The sequence below is a fragment of the Cyanistes caeruleus genome, chromosome 5, assembly GCF_971803275.1.
Source record: "Cyanistes caeruleus chromosome 5, bCyaCae1.hap1.1, whole genome shotgun sequence".
Lineage (NCBI taxonomy): Eukaryota > Metazoa > Chordata > Aves > Passeriformes > Paridae > Cyanistes > Cyanistes caeruleus.
In genome coordinates this window covers 78550736-78568076 of record NC_141705.1, presented here as the reverse complement: position 1 = coordinate 78568076, position 17341 = coordinate 78550736, and the positions used below count along the sequence as shown (strand labels likewise).

Sequence of the window (17341 nt, the reverse complement as noted above, 5' to 3'; positions counted from 1 at the left end):
CTACCTTTAAATGAATCACAGAGGAGAATAAAAGAGCAAGGCACTCCTCAAAGCTGAGTTTGCTCTGCTATGTATCCAGAAGCTGCTGAAAATGGAAAGGTCCTTCAATTTATCAAACAGAGTTGGAGCACAGGAATCACATTAAAGCACTTCTCACACAAGACAGAAAGGCCAAGGCCTGTTATTGTCCTAGCTAAAGTATTTCTTCCTAAAAATAAAATCCCATTGCAAAATATTTTAAAAGCCCATTGTGGAGGGACTGAAGGCCAATAGGCTTACCAAGGGAATTTTTCAGGCTTGGGAGATTTCACGGAGCAGACCATTTCCTTATGGAATTATAACTGAAGATCAACCCTTAATACTTTAATGTCTCTTTGTAAGTGAAATAGCCCAAACTCCTTGATGAACCATAGTCAGAAGCAAAGGTGAGGGTGGAGAAAAATAGAGTAGTTTCAAGTTCATGCTTTGATTAACACTGACAGGGAAGGATCTGTTTTGCTGCAGACTTGGTGGCAGAGGACTGAAATTTCTCAGTGCCTCGTTTCCCTGAGCTCCTACTCGAGGACAGCTCAGCACAAATGGAGAGCGCTTCGCGCTGCACCCCAGCACATTGTGTGTGGAAGGTGTGAGGCAAACACTAAGCAGTAACACCATTCAAATAAGGAACAAGAGAGGAGAGTTTTACTGGTTTACAGGCAGGGAAACAACTTCAGAAGTTGTTTATACTTCAGAAAGAATAAAATTCTTTCCCTGCCACATGCACTGGCATCAGGGGGCTGCTGAAGGGACAGGCTGAGAGTACAAAGTAGATTTTGTTGTTTGTTAAAGCACTTTGAGAGCTGTTTTGGAGACTAAATGTTGTCTTATATTCCAGCAAAGACAACTTCCTGTAAGTGATTCATTACTTCTAATCCACAACCCATTATAGAGCAGCACTCTGTCAGATTCTTGATTTCTCTGGGGACACCAGTTCAATGTGAAGAGGTTAATGGGAGGTACAGGCATTCATACCAATTAAAGCAGCAGGCAGCTGAATTCCTCCTACTGGAAAACAAACTTATTCTCATTTACCCAGAGGAGGTGCAGGTTTCTTTGAAACTGTCTTCAGAGTAAGGCACTTCACAAGGATGCATGCCATCAATGCAATAGTCCCAATTCAAGCAAAGAAAAATCACTTGAGCCAGATTCTAGTCCTTCTCTCAGGCCCCTGATGCTGCTCTTGATTACTAGAACAGCTCTACAGCACTGTGCTAAGGCAGGGCTTGATTTCCATGCTAATTCTTCCTGAGAAATACAGTTTACATCCCTAATAACTAGTGATATGGACTCCTCCTCTGGGGAAAGGAGAGAGAAAGGAGATAGGGGCTCAGGCTATGTTTTCAGCTGTTCTGTACTACCGTTTATCTTGAGTAGATCACTTGGGCTTTGTGCTCTACACTTCCACACAGAGATGGTGTATGATGGCACAGCTCGTCTATAAAAACAAACACTTGTCCCCCATCCAGGAACTTGAAGCACTGTGTGAAGAACTTAAGTGCCATTTCAAACCTTTGGGCTAGCACTAAATAACTACCCAAGCAATCAATTCAAGTTCAGAAAGGCATTTCCCCTAACCATTAAGGCCATTAGTTCTACTTAGGAGCAGAGAGAAAAAGAATTGAGTTCTGTTAGCTTAATGGAAATTCAAAAAAAATCTGAGACACGAAGATAAAGACCACCCATGAGTGGTTGTTTCCCTCTCTGTGGGGAAAAGTTTAGCTGAAATGAACTTGCATGAGGTCACTAAACGAGTGTGGGCTTTGCATTTACTATTCCCTAAAACACTTCTAAGTGAGGTCCTGTAACAAGACCTCATTCTCACCAAGAGGCTTCCCATTAGCAGGCACACAAGAGTCCTGTGATACAGGAACAGCATTATCTTCATTTTCAAATGGAGAATAAAGGCAAGCTGAGGCTCAGTGGTGTCCCCAAGGTCACTGCTGGGGACTGATAACTGAGCCCAGGTTTCAAGTCACCAGCTACTGACTTTGCACTGCTTTGTTCTTCCTCTCTCCTACTTTACCAAAGGCCCTCAGTGTCACTGAGAACTGCCTCCTTGCTTTACCTATTGACTCATGAAGAAGAAAAGAATCCATCAATTATTCTGAAGGTGCCAGGATAAGAAGCACCCTCCCACCTTTGTGTGGCTGTTCTCACCTGACACAGCAAAAGCCTTTGTCTACCATAAGGGAGAGCAGAACCAGGCCCACACAATTCTGCTTGGATTAAGAGGAAGTAAGCCTGGAGACAGAACCAAAGTCTACATCAATTTATTTTCTCTTAAGCCTCTCATTAAATTTCTGAAACATGCTCATCTCAACCTTCCAAGTGATTAATCACCAAAACCCTGACTAACAGTCTGATTTGATTTCAAACTGTGAGGAGCTCACATCCAACCCAGATAACCCAACAGTTTTATCAGGAGGCACTTGTGTCCTACAGAGTTTTAATGATTTATTTGGAAGTTAATTCCATTTTTCTGTCTATAACTTTCCACATAATCCTCAACACTGGATGTTCTGTACTCTAAAACACAAGAAATATTTTTAGCATTTACCTCAAGACCTCAAAAGCCACTTTCCTGGTTGCTACAATACATTCTGATACCTGAACCAAGACAAACCTGCCTAAACTGCCAGCACGTAAGTGTGTTTTAATTGCTCATTCCCAACACACACCCAGATACCCTAGAGTAAAATTCTCTATTTCTTAATTTCTCAGCTTCAAAAGGCGAGCAGGCCACTCAAAGGTTTATGCATGAACAAAGCCATTCAAACACGAGGCTTTGGGCATAATCGTGTATAGGACAAAATTCCATAAACCTTCTCACTGTCATACACAGTCAAACAGAAGCACAATATTCTGAGCTGGAAGGGATCCACAAAGATCAAGGTTGATCTGTGTGAACTACAACCTTCGCCTCAAGAAAATATTCAAAGACACTTAAAAACTGTATTTCTTCCCATTCTACTATTCCCACCCTGATCCTTGCAAGGCAAAAGAGGGTATTTTCCACCATGAATTAATATAAATATAAATGTAAGACACTGTCAGTAGTTTATTTCTCACCTTCATCATATTTTTGAAGAGTTGTCTGTATGACAGGATACTTTTATTCTCCCTAAACTAGCTGTTTGCCTGGGAATAAACTATAAGTTCAGGAGAAATGTCCACGGTATTGTTCCTCTAAAAAACCTCAATGCCTCAGCATCTCTTTTGCTGGAGTTTTTGCTACTTTAATTCACATTTTCAAGCTTAAAACAACACAGCACACCAACAACTTCCAGCAGTGTCAATGACAGCAGAGCTGTAGGTTAACCAGAGCCAGGTTAGAGTCCAGGAACAGAGGAACAAGTGATATCCTGATGCAAACTGTGGTTCTGTTTACTGAAAGGTGCTCCCCCTCCCTTCCCCAGCAATAACTTTTATTTAGTTATTATTCAGGTATTCACAAAAGAAAACCTGGTTTTCTTGATTCTATTGATATCATTTTTAATGCTAATTTATTTTTTTTTATTAGAGGATGAATTAAAAGTCAGGGGCTGTGAGTCTTCAAGAGTCACTATTAGGCTACCATGAAACCTCAAGCCTCTTTTTCCAGGAGTGAAATGGTTAAAACAGTATTTATTCTTCAGAAAAGTGCTTTGATGCAAATCCCTATCCAAGAACTAATAGCAAGCACTAAACCCTAAACTGTAGATTAGAACTGGTTTTGCTGTGTTCATGGAACTCCTGCCACATATCCTGATGCCTCACCAGACCAAAAACCAAAGTGGTATTTTGGCATTCAGATGCTACAGGAAAATCCCATTTGCAAGGGGAACCACAGACTGCCTGATGTTAAATGCCATTCCCTGCCTCCTCCTAATATGTCCTGAGCTCCTCATTTTGTTCTATCTATTTCCAGTCAGTGGTTTGACTGGCTTCTCATGAGCTGTCTGCAACATCACGTGCTAGACCATACCCCAGGTAATCAAAATCCTAAAAATAAAATTGCTGTTCCATTCCAGGTCTAGAAGCCATTGCTGAAAAAAGATAAATACAAGCGTGGAGTTAAAAAGGAATGAGACGTCACAATTGAGCCAGTCAAATCATCTTCCCAGAATGAGAAAAGAGAAATATCCAGACCTCATTATCCCCTGGAACGGGTTAAACTGAGATTAGACAACATTAAAGTTTTGTCACACAACTTTTCCAAATAGGGCAAGTCTTGCTCCTCTCCAACTGCACAAGTCCTAGCTCTGGGCTGGTAAGAGGGAGAAAAGGAAGACAAATTCCTGCTTGATTCCTCCAAGATCCTCTAAAGCATTTAGGCACTGCAGTGGCAGGAGTTGCAGCAACAGGCTGTGAGCCCCAGGGAAAAGTGGTGCAATCCCACTTGTGCCACAGCACCTGGCAAATCAGCACATTTAAACTTTGCATCCAAACTACCAAGCAGGAGCAGATGCATTTTATTCTTTTAATGGCTAACTTATTTCCTTCCTGGTGTTCTATTATTTGCTGGAGACAGCTGCTAACAGAAATTACCTTTTCGCCTTCAGCCAAAATAAATAAATATTTATGGCTAATTAGCACTTTCCTTTCAGGGTTGGGAGCGTTCACCTGGCTGAACAAGAGGCAACGCCGTAGGTCCCAGGAACGGGGAGCAGCTGCTGTGCCTCAAACCAGGAAGCACCAATTTCCCAGCATCTCCAGCCTCCATCTGCACCAGGATCTATATCCCGGTATAGTAGGGATATACACAATGGCTGTACAGCAGTTTAACACCAACTGACCACAAGTTATTCTGCTGAACACAGCTGCAGGGAAGGACGGGTGCTGCTTTTTGCCAGGGTCCCCCTCTGAGTCACTGTAGGAACTTCAGTTACACCACCCTAAACCACGCTCAGCAGCAATTTTTTCAGAAATAGATATGGTAATAGTCAAAGGGGAAGTGAAGAGATGAGTAACGTAAACGCTGACTTGCTGAAATCCCTTCCTATGTTCCCAAAGTCCCAGGGACTTGAAAAGCGGGATGAGCCTCACAGAAAGCTCGCCATCTAGTGGCACTGCTCGGGAATTGCGGCACCACTGGGGAAACGAGAGAGGTTTTTTCTTCACTTACACATCCTAATATTTGAACCCAGAATATTTTTGCTTACTAAGCATTCCCAGCAGATCCCCCACCAGCTTTCTGCAGTATCCAACTGTGAGCAGGTTTCTGTAAACTAAATTTTCCATAGCAATAGATAATCTCATGCCAAGAGTTTGTCTTTAACACAGCTCAGTGCTGAGCTGAAAAAATGAATTCAGTACAGATGCAGTAGGATCAATAGGGGGAAAAAAATAGAAGGTCCTGGTTTGGGGTTTTTATTTTTTTTTTTTTTTCATCAATCCTTTTAAAATCCTTATTAAGACTTTGTATTTAATTTTGGGTTGTGTGTTACACATTGAGGAAAGAGTTCATGCCAAAAAACCTGCATACTAATCATACAGTTGTGATGAACAAATAAGGAGAAAACAGTAAAGCCTGTTGGTTCAGGTTACTTCACTGGAGACTGCAACCAAAACCATCACAATTCATACATGCATTTAATGCCTTCCTGTCAATCAGCACTGAATTGCATTGCAGTGCTTTCTAGTGTTCAGTAATTCCTCTCAAAGGAAACCTGAAATGGGAAAGATTTTACAACAGTGAGATGTCTCTACAGACAAGGCAGATTTTGGTCAAGCAAACTGGTTTTTTAAAATTCAATGTTCATAAACGATATCAAGCAAACAGCTTTCAAATGGTGAATGAGAAATCCAGCCATGCCTTGACTATGCTCAAAGGACCAGACTAAAGTGGAAGTACTAGATAAAAAACCCCCCAACTTTTAAATTTAACTTCTGTTTAAATTAATGTTGCACAGTTCCACGACTATGCATTTCCTTTAAAAGTTAAATTATTTCTGCAGAACCTCCCAGGTGATATTTGATTTCTCAGAGCTGCAGGCTGAGACAAGCAATCAGATGAGTTTGTTACACATCTCTGCCCTGTCACAAGCATTTGCTGATGCTTGAGGTCTTTTATTCTTAACATGTTGTCAACCTTTGTGTTTTCCATAGAGCTTGCTGTTACTTACAGAACTGGTGGCAGAAACAGAAGATTGAAATTTGTCTGGGGGCTTAGGGCCACAAGTAAAGGCCACCAAGCTGCTATGAACCTTTGTGGGTTCATCACTGCACTCCTGGGGCAAAACAATCTCTTCTTCTCAAAGCAGATTCACCTGCCTTCCATACCACACCAAGACAGAGGGAAAGTGCTCTTTTCCCCAAACTGAAGGCCAATTTGCAAGCTTTATTAGCTGTCATTATAACACTTTTAGCACTCTTCTGGGTTTCTGACCTGCATTAAAACGAGGCAGGTAACAGTACATGCAGGAATAGCTCTGAGTCCATTTTCTATTCAGCTCCAGCAACCCAAAATTTTGGCTTCAGCCACCAGGGGCCTTGATGCAGGTGGGTCACTGCCCACACTCAAGTTTTGAGGCACACTAACTCCCCACGGGTGATGATCCCCACCAGAGGTTTGCAACACATCTCTGCTCAGAACCACTTTATGCCTCTGTTCCCCCACGCGAAGATGGGTGAAGAATTAGGATACCCAAAGAATTAGGGTAACAGGGCTTTCCCAAAAACCAGCAGCCAGGAGAGGATGAGCAGTGCACACACAGGCCAGGTGCAGCACGTTTCCCTCCCAGTTTTTTAGAGCCATGGTTAAGGTGATTGAATTCACTCAGGTTTGAATGAGATATGCCAATACAGGTCTGGGGCAGAACAGCAATGGATCATCTTTTCCTCCATGCTTATTTTTGCACAACATATTGCAGACCTCTAACTCCTCTGCTAAACATCCATAATTTTCTGACAGCTGATGAGTCTCCAGGGGTTCATATGTGAATCAGGGCAACATACGTAGACAAGTCCATTAAAGAAGACTTGACTAAAGCAGAGTTATAAAATTTATAGACCTCTACTTTAACCAAGCTGCATTTTAACAAAGAAGTGGTTTACATCACTTCAACTACTGGCACTCCTAACAAAATTATTTCATTAGGAGCTTATGAAAAGAAAACAAGGATATACAGTCTAATTTCCACAATTTTGAAGTAAAGAAGGACACATAAACCCAACACATGGTACCACTCTGTCTAGGAAAAGGGCGCTAAGCTGTGTTCACAGGACAGACAGAAAAATCTCTGTGCAGACACCAAAACCCCTATGGAACTGCTGGGGAGATTTAACAAAGCAGGAGAGGCCTCACTGTTTTCCTGGGAACTATTTGGCACAAAAAAAGGCTCACATGCACATTTCCCTTCACCCTCTCATGCTCATTTCCATTCACCCTCTAAGGAAGACCATGCTTTGCTCTTTCCTACACAGTAACCCATACAGAACAAAATATATAAACGTGTCACCTGCTGTTCCTGCATCTCCTCTGCCCTGGGGTCCTCCATCCTCACCTCCTTTTCTTTATAGACACCCAAGTTTCTCCTTGGCATCACTACCCCCCAGCCAACAGCCAAGAACTGGGACATGGTTTCCCAGCCCTCCCTTCTCTCCAGAAAAAGCACAGCTGCTTGTCCCAGTGCTTTTAACCTCTGTTTCTACCCTCACCTGCAAGTAAAGGAGCCTGATCCCTCTCTCTTGGCCACACCTGCGTTTTGTTCTGCTCCTCCTCCACCTCCCGCCCACCCTCACTCCCCTTTGGCTCATCAGAATCCCCCCAGGGCTCACAAACGCAGCCCTAGGCTGTCCCAAATAGTCAGCGACACTGTCATAACGTGAAGATCTGAGAGTTTTAGGGATGCTTTTCTCATTTTCAGGACGGGAATATCAAGTTTTCATGCCACGTCTGATGTTACCTGGCATTCACGTCGTGTAGAAAGTACTGGTTTGAATACATCAATCAGCCCAGAGGAAGAGAAAACAACGGAGGGAAAGTATACACCAATGATCCTTTCTCCAAGCAGAGCGGTTAAACTTGTCTGCAGCAATCAATCAAGGCTCCAGCAAAACCCGTTCTACCAAAGACAGGAGATCTTTTGCGAGAGAACAGATTCATCTGAAAACTTCATTACCATGTGTGAAGACAGAGAGTTGCCTCTTGACACGCTCCTTAATGCGGTATAAATTTTAATAAGCCAGCACACACCACTTCCCAGGTGTTAAATAGGTGTGAGCGTGCCCTGATGATCGCAGCGGACTCGCAGTGAGCTCAGCTTTTAAAGATATTAAGCAGAAGGGCCATTTGCTGACACGGAGATTAAGTAAAGCCTTGTGCACAAAGGCTGGAATGAAAATTAATTTGTTTTTCTCTATCAACTGCTTTCTTCGGCAAGCAGGGACTTGTCTTTTAACCACTTTTGCAGAGTGCAGTTTCTTTCAACACAGATCTAGAAAAAGCACAAAATAAAATTCTAAAAAGAACACCCATAAAGAAACAATAAACTAAGCAGATTGAGGACGTACATTTTATCCCTGTTTATTAAGAAATTATTCAGGAAATGCAAAATACCATTTTAAGACCATTGCTATTGACAAGATCTGATCTTGAAGATGTTAATTTTTCTGAAATCAAAAATAGGATATGCATTTTCAGAGAGAACTCACCTGAAGCACATGCTGCTGAATTTCACTAAAAGTCACACTGAAAACACATAGCATTTGGATTTGTGAGGCTTTCCATAAATTTCCTCCAATAATTATATTTCTCACAGAACTGATTAATACTTCAATTTTTGTAACTACGTGAGACAATATATTCCCCATTCTCTAAAACTTGCAGTCATTACCATGTGGTAAAATATCAAAGCAGCAGTAGTACTCGTATCAATAATAGTTATAATAATAATAAATTTCTTATCTAAGTCCAAATAAGATGGACCATCATATTCTGTATTAAAAGCTTTGTCAGCTCAGATGTGCCCATACACCTGAACAGCAAACCTGCTTTGGCTGAAGTCTCCCCAAGGCATCTCAAAACAGATCTTAAATGACTGTCAGAATTCTGTCAGCCCTTCAAAGAAGGTGGATTTTCAAAGTGGAATTTGAGAGATGCAACAACGTTTGAAGGGAAACAACACAGTAGAGAGTTTCTCAGGAATGCTAAAAATAATTAAAGGTACTGAGCAGACTTTGCACAGCTGTGGCTGTGAGTGGAGCTATGCCACTACCTGTCACTGTGAAAATACACCAGATTAATCATCAGAAATAAGAGACAGATTGCTGTGTTTGGTTTAGAGTATTTGTAAATATCCAAATTAGGACATTTCTGGCATAATTCTTCAGGCCTCACTGGGAACTGTTCTGGACCACTGAGCCTTTGTGTCTTTTAATCTGCAGATGGGAAAAGAGGTGACAACGTGGTTAGTGCCTCTTCATAAGAGCACAGAATTATTCCCTCTCGTGACAGTCTAATTTTCAACATGCAAACATCCAGTTTTGCATGTCTTCCCTGGGAGGTAATTTCCTGAGTTAGTACACTTTGTTGTCAACTACTTTCTCCTGCCTTTAGTGTTCCTACTCCCTGTGTTGTACTCTCTTATGTCCAGTATCATGGTAAATAAATCTTCTTCCTCAGAGTTTGTATCTTTCAAATATTTGCAGATGATTTCATTACCCTATAGCCGACAGCTAACAAAAGCATACATATTTAACTGTTTTATTCTTCTGGATTCCCCAAAGGTTTTTCACGGCTGTTACCTGACTTCCCTCAGGTGCTGCTGGCAATGGCCCAGGAATGAGATGTCCCAACACCTCGGTGCTGAACAGAAGGGAGACCCTGCCCGCTCCCAGGACAGGATACCTGTGCCTGTGCACTTCAGCAACACCCAGGGCTCAGGAGTAACTTCCTACTAATGATTCCATCTTGTGTTTCTCTCACCCTGCAGCTTGTTTACATCTTCCCTCGATGATTCATCTGGCTAATCTTTTAGAGCCTTTGGCTTACTTCTGCCTCTCATCACTGATTAAACAAAAGGGTGTTCATCTTCTGTTGAGAGGCTGGACACTGGGAATTTAGAAACTTCCTAGAAGATCTCTGGACAGTGGGACAGGCTCTTTGCACGAGGGGTAGCCTGCCCTCCTTCCTGAGCAAAAGGATCAATCAAAGGATTGTCAGCATCAATCTTTGGGCAAACAATGCACCTTTAACAGCAGCCCAGAAGAGCTGAATATCCATCCACCTTCCTGCCCTGTGGCCATACCAGCAGAGGGGAAAGTGCTGCCTCCACAGCTGGGCGCTAAAACACACATCAAGAAATGGGAAATCGTTTGAATGGAGCAGATGTTTGATGCCACTTGGGGGTGTGATGCCAAACAACTCCTCTGCTTGTCCTTCCAAATTACACTGCAGATGACAGCCCTGGAACACGGAGCTTACTTAAAAGGAACTCTCATGTTTTGAATTTGAGGTATTTATTCCTACACTGCAGGTATTTGTGAAATGACAACATATGAGATGCAGTATTAGTACCAAAACAAGACAAAGCAAAGAGATTATAATCCTCTGTCACTGAGTTTGTTCCACAAACTTTTCTCCTGCACTGTTGGCATAAAATGCTTATCTGTCAGAGAAAAATCATGTACTAATTTTCATTTTCCAGAGAAAGGTAACTGTGCCCTGTCAGTCACGCTTGTAAAGAACCATTACAAAAACCACATTCTCTCTGCTCCATGCACTACAGTAAGTATGAAAGGCTTCTGCAACACAAGTCATTAGAAGTGTCCCAACCATTCCCAAGGTTTTAAACACTTCAGGGCTACTTATCTGTGAAGTCACCTTCTGAAGGTAATCTCTTGGTGCTCATGCAGAATACGTGTAGCAGCTTTACGGCTATTCATATTAATTGAGCAAAACCATTAGTCACCTTCTTTCTAATCACTGATGTGAGGCCAGAATCATTCCCACCATTTTTCACAGAAGAAGAACAAGAAAACCATAGAGATAAGAGACTGTTGGGTTACTGGCAGGGAAACCTACACTGGATTGTTCCTTCATCATTTTCCCATGGCTGAAAAAAACAACCAAGAAAGGAGAAAGGCAGCTGGGGCACCAGGCACTAGGAGGGGCTACAGACAGCAGATCCTCACGGCCTGAGCTGTGTGAGGCAGCACGGCATCAGCCCCAGGACCAGTACCCCAAACAGAATGTCCTATGTCTTGCAAAGCCCCTGCCAAGCAGGGCTGCATGTTGGAATAGTCTGTATAAGAGATGATGGATCTGTAATGATGCAAATAAAAGACCTGACCTAAATCACAGAATGTGCAACAATTTCAATTGAAATAAGAAGCCATAGTGAGCCAGCTAGAAGAAAGGTCAGAGCAATGCCAACACCCTCTGGAGGAGGGCTTCTCCAACTTGATTTTAACTACCCCTGCACCATTAGCAGATCCTTCCCCCATGCCAGGTTACCCAGCAGTGAGCAGAAGAGAGCTCAGATCACTGCAGCAAGGGCTGGAGAGCTGGAATATCCTGTGTTCCCTCTAACAGTGTCCTCGTGCTCACAGCATGCTGCCTTGTAACAGAGCAATGCACAGCAGGAGCCAAGAAGGCAGATCGTGTACTGAGAGGCACTTGTTGAATTAGCAGCAATCTGCACTGTGAAAATACACCCTACAGCAACGCTGGAGACCTGGCTGCCTGCAGCCACACCACCCCAACAGCTGCCATTTAAATGTGGCCTAAAGGAGAACCCTGAAACCCCACACTTCTGAACAAGACCACCACTATAGCACTATAATAATTTCTTTTTGCCGAGCTCACTGCACAGCTGTTAGCACCTATTCTTAGCTTCTCCACAGGTCCTTGCTGTAGGGACAAACCAGTGTCTGTCCATCTTTTGCCATGGTGTAGACACTCCCCAGAGTGAGCACAGGTCAGAATTCACGTTGGCTTAAGCTCACTCTCCGAAAGACACCCTGGTTCCAGAGACCTACCAAAAAACCCTGCTGCCAAAGGTCTGCACGAATTTCCTAGAGGCCTCAAGCACGAATTTCCTAAAGGCCCAGTGGCCGAGCTGCTTGGTCCGTGCCACCTCTGCGCACCCTGCACAGGATGGGGGCAGTCAGCAGGCAGTGGAACACTGACATCAGCCCCAGGCATTACCTGGGCAGCAGCAGCTGCTGTGCTGGGGCCAAAGTGGTCCCTGGGGAATACCAGAGATGGGGTAGGGTCAGCCAAGGTTGGGCTGTTGCCAGGTCTGTTCCCACCCGAACAGGCAGTGAAGCCTACTTGGCATTTTAGCTAGATGATGGAATAGCTCCTGTGGAGTAAAAGGAAAACTGAGTTAGATGTGGTTGAAGATGGGGCAGAGGGGGATAAGTTATTTTAAAAGGTGAGCATCTTCTTCACTGGAAAACACTACATTTAAAAATTCTCTAATCGGGTCAAATTCGAATCTCTGTATGCCAAAGGAAAGCCAACATAATCTCCTCCACAGAGAGAGCCTGAGGGGAGTTTTATAATACTTTCTTACAGAGTAAAAGCTGCAGGGTAAACGCACCTTCAAATTTCCCCTGAATTCTGCATGGCAAACGTAGCTGCTCTAGAGAGAGCGAGGGACCGGAGGGCGGTCGGGGACAGGGGATGCTGGCGGAGCAGCACCCAGCCCGCGCCTTCCCGGGGGACGCGGAGAGTGGGAGGCGGCCCGGGGGCGGCCCCCAGCCCTCCCTGAGCGTCGCGGACTCACCTGGGGGCGGCCCGAGGCGGCGGCGGCGGCGGCGGCCGGCTCCCAGCTCCCGGCTCCCGGCACTCAGCCCAGGGCTGCCGGGGCGGCGGGAGGCGGCGCGGGGCTGCTCCCGCCGAGCCTCGCAGCTGCCGGAGGAGCAGGCACAGCAGGAGCAGCAGCAGCAGCAGCAGGAACAGGAACAGCGCCAGGTAGAGGAGCAGGTTGAGCTCCCACTCCATGCCGCCCGCGGCTCGGCTCGGTTCGGCTCGGCTCCCCGCGGACCGCTCGGTGCCGGTGCCGGCGGCGGCCGAGCCTCCTCCCCTGCGGCAGGAGAGGGGCACCGGGCGGAGGGGCCGCGGAGCCCGTCCTGCCTTCACCCCCCGCCTCTGCGGCGCCTCTCGCCGGGCAGCCCCGGCGGCCGGAGGGCAGCGGGGCAGGGGCTGGGGGTGCAGGGGCACCGGGGCTGCGCCGGTGCTCAGAGCCGGCTCGTGTTGTCCCTGCTCCCCTGTCACACAAACGATGCTCCGAGACCACCTGTCACCAGGAGAAGCTCCTGGCGCGGCTCACTTCGAGTCGGAGCCTCCCATCCAGACTGAAATGCCCACATGTGGACCCATCCTCCCTGGGCCCCCACCCCGCGCCACCAGCGCGGGTCAAACAGCTCCGAATTCCAGCGGTACCTGAAAATGTCCCTCTCCTTGAAGAGGTTTGAGAACCCTGCCCTCGGCCCAAAGCACAAACACTCGTCAGGTATTGCTGTGGCAGTAGGAAAGTTATCCCAAGTTTTGGCCCCTTGACTCAGATTTTGGTGAACGATACGATTGTGATGGACCCACCACGAGTTCTGCTTTTCACGATACCATCTGTCCACCTGCCTGCATGATTTGTCTTGACTCAAGTCATATTCCCAAAGCTTCCCTGGATTTATAAGGCAGGGAAGTGAAATTTCACACAGGGAACATTAGCACGGCTGCATATACTGCAAATTTTTTGAGGGCCAGAGAAAGTGTATTGTTTTCTGAAGAAATATCTGTTAAAAAAAGCTCACAAATTCTACTTCATCAAGTCTCCCAAATACTTAACATAAGCATAGCATCACCCCAAGTCTGAGCTAAGGAGACCAATATGCATTGAGTTACAGTTTCACACCGAATCTTCTATCCTTGTTGGACCTCTGAATAATACTACTCAATATAACAATTTAAGGCAATTTGAAAAAACGATAATTTACCTTTTCTTGAAGTAACAAACCATCATTCGGACAACTTCATCCATACTGTAGAAAACATTACCTGGTGGAAAAAGGCAAGGCCAGCCAGCATCCATCATTCTCCAGTGCTCATCCTGACTCTGGTCTCTGACACAATAATTGGCACTTTCCTATTTAGCCTGTGTTACTACAAGGAATTCAACCACTCTCAATGGTTTTCTTGTAAGCATTTCTTGGCAGGGAATGAAGAATTGGGATCTTTGGGAAGTAGAGATTAACACATGTGGTATACACAGAGAATACTTCATGTGGGACAGCCTGCTCTTGTGCATGAGATGCTGGTGAGTGGCTGTTCTACACAACAGGAGGCACTTCTCAACCACATTTTTGTCTTTCAACAACACCAGCAGTCTAAGATACAACTATAAAAGTGAAATCTCATTTAAAATCAGACAAATAAAAAGATGCATCCCCTGTTTTAAAAGGAGCACTTTTAGTACCAAGATTTTAAGAGAGGTTGTCCATGCGAAACAACAAAAATACTTGACTAAAAAAGATTATGACTTCCAGCATTTCAAGGCAGTCAAGATTAATTTCTGGTTTGTAACAGATACTTGGAAGCTGGATAAGCAGGAGAAATAATTGGGAAAAAAAGCCATTTTGATTTAATGGCTTAACTTGATGATCTGATTTTCCCCCAGTTTTATTAAATGTGCTATCATCTCTCAGGGATCAGATGTGCCTCATAAGCTTGTCAGTACTCAGGATTTCCTCTGTATTGTAGGACTATCACCGTGTGGTATCACCAAACATTTTCTGACACCTTTCCAATAGGAAGAAAAAATGTTTCTAGATAGATATTCACTTCATTTTCACACTCCTGTGTTCTTGCATCAAGCCAGCATTTAACCTATCTGTCAAGTAATACTTAAGATTAGGATATGAGAAAGTGCTTTTTTTCTGGCAACAATTTTGGTTTATTCCCCGTGAAACGAAATTACAGTTTCTACTTCAACATGGACATTTGTTGCTTCTTAAGAGAATTTGAAAATGCTCCTAAAAGGTTTGAAAATCTTACACCACACTGAAATCTGAACTCAGACATCGGTTTCTTCAGAGACTTCAACTGGAGCTGTAACAATTCTGGCTTATCATGACACTTAGCAACTGGTTTCACTTGAATGCATAGAAATCATGGAAACAATTTGCCTGCAGACAGGGAAATTTCAGGGTGTGGAGACAAAAAAAGGAGGAGTCTAACTTCTTTTCCTCTGACTTTGTTGCTTGCCTGGCATCCAGCCTTGGAAACACTTCCCAATTTCCCAGAGGGATTGCTGGAAGCTGGGAAGTGTTCAGTGCAGCGCTGTCTACAGGATGAGAATTTTTGGCAGGACCCTTAGGAGCAAAAAAATTCTTTCATGAGAGCAGTCAACCCCAAGGGATGATGTGAAGGACACGTACAGGTGGAAACAGCACGAGTATTTTGGGATTTACTCTGAAATCTGGTTTATGGAAGGTGATCCACAAGCATCCAGCAAGTAGATGAAGATGTTATTACCAGCTTGCCTTAAGCTGGTGTTTGGATGATTTCCTGGCAGTTCTGGGTCCCTTTTTTATTTTAAACGAAATTATTTGAGCACATATTCCAGGCAACTCCTTTCCTAAATTTTAGCCTTGGAGGCTACGACACATTCCTTCTGATATGTAAGGGACGAAGGTGCTTGTTTGTACTTCAGGTAAAGAGCTTGTTTGAGTGCTTCCCTGGATCCTGGCCAGAATATTCTGTTCCTCATCTCAGCGGGAGGTGCTGTTCATGCCTCATTTCTGCCAGCAGCTCTGCTTGCAAGGCTTGCCCATCCTCCCCACCCCCCCACCCCCCCCCCGTGGAACTGTTCATCATAAAAACAAGTTATAAATTACATTATAACATCTAGGAGGAGCCTTTCTTCCCAAATAACCTTATCAGCTGGAATACTGCATACATCCTGTCATGCATGTGTGTGTAAATGAGCAGGACTTGCAGCCAAGCAGCAAAGGCACATTGCAGTTAAGGCTGCCATGGAAAGAAAAGGTCAATTTCTTATTTATTTTGATTAAGCCATGAAAATTGCTGGCAGCTTGCTGTCAAGATGCTGAGATTCTGATGCAGTTTGGTTTTCTTCTTCAGTCCTCAAATGAGATTTTCCCTCCAGGCCCAGTTCAGTAAAATAATCCAATCCAAGCATTTCAGCCCACAGAGCATTCAGCTCAAATGAAGAAACGCTTCCATGTGGGCACAGTAGATCATCAGGATCTTCTTTCTAAAAAATTCCTTTTTTAAAGGAATTAAAATCCCTTTAAATACTTTAGCTGAAGTGCCTGCAATTTATTCGCTCATTTATTCGCTCTGCAGGGTGTGACACTCACTCCTTCTGAGCACCCGGAGTATTTCCATTATTTCATTACCATTGTAACCATTCCCTTCACTGTTCACAGAAATTACTCAGCTTCTCTTTCATTAACCATTTATACCGACCTTATTTTCTGTGCCCTCCTCCTACAGATTTCCAATGCTGTGGTTTTGTGCCTCCTTAATTTGTCCATACAGATGTCTTTACCCTTCCTAGAACAAGTGGAAGCACGAAAGCTGCAAAGTTGCCTTTGAGTGAAGAAGGTGGCATGAATCAAAGGGGACACAGCTGATTTCCAGCCCCAGTACATGACTTTTTTCCTCTGGAATTACATCCAGCTCCCCCTGAAGTTCACCATCACCATCACCTTCTCTGTTTTGAAAAGGGTGCTTTGCCACCAGCCTGATGGATTGAGGCATCTAACAGTTCACTGAGAGACCAGGAACAGGAATTTTTGCCACTCCACCTCAAGCAGAAATCTGAACATATGCTGAAATTAACATTTTTTTGTAGTTGAAGGCTAACATTGTTTGGACGACTCCCACCAACAATAAAAATCTTCCCAAATCTGCTGTTAGTAAACTGAAGACTTAGAGAATTTAACCCCAAGCCTTCGCTAATGAATATTGTCACCAAATTCACCCAAAGAAAAAGGAAAATAAGAATTTACATGCAAAGATGGCCAGTAAAACTCCAAGGGCTATTTGCTTATTCTTATTCTTGGAGAAAGAGTGTCTTTATATAATCTCATCAATATTGTCTTACACCGAATATTTGTGACAATATTCATTTATCCAAAACTGGAAATACAAAACCAGCATGGGAAAATCAGGCAGCACTTGTCCTCACTAGCACAAACTTGTGAGTTTCAGAAATACTTCCATTTTAGTTTGCACTAGAACTGTAGTGTGTTAACAAGGTTTGAAAAGACAGCGTAACTAAGATATTTCAACACTTTTGTGTGGAAATGCCAGTGTCTGGGGTTTAATGTCGGCGGGAGGATAACCGAT

The 17341-nt window shown here is 44.0% G+C and overlaps 1 protein-coding gene across 6 annotated transcripts in view; it reads right to left on the bottom strand.

Moving 5' to 3' along the window:
• Positions 1 to 17341, bottom strand: part of ANXA5 (annexin A5) — a 41615-nt gene that overhangs the window by 22999 nt on the left and 1275 nt on the right. Inside the window, exon 1 of one of the 6 annotated variants that reach the window (XM_086888177.1) lies at positions 7678 to 7696. The exons of 4 other annotated variants lie outside the window; for them this stretch is intronic. The gene's annotated coding sequence lies outside the window, so the exon portion shown is untranslated. Of the gene's footprint in view, positions 1 to 7478; positions 7633 to 7677; positions 7697 to 17341 lie in introns of those variants that run through there. One more of the 6 variants, XM_086888180.1, reaches the window with a different exon arrangement.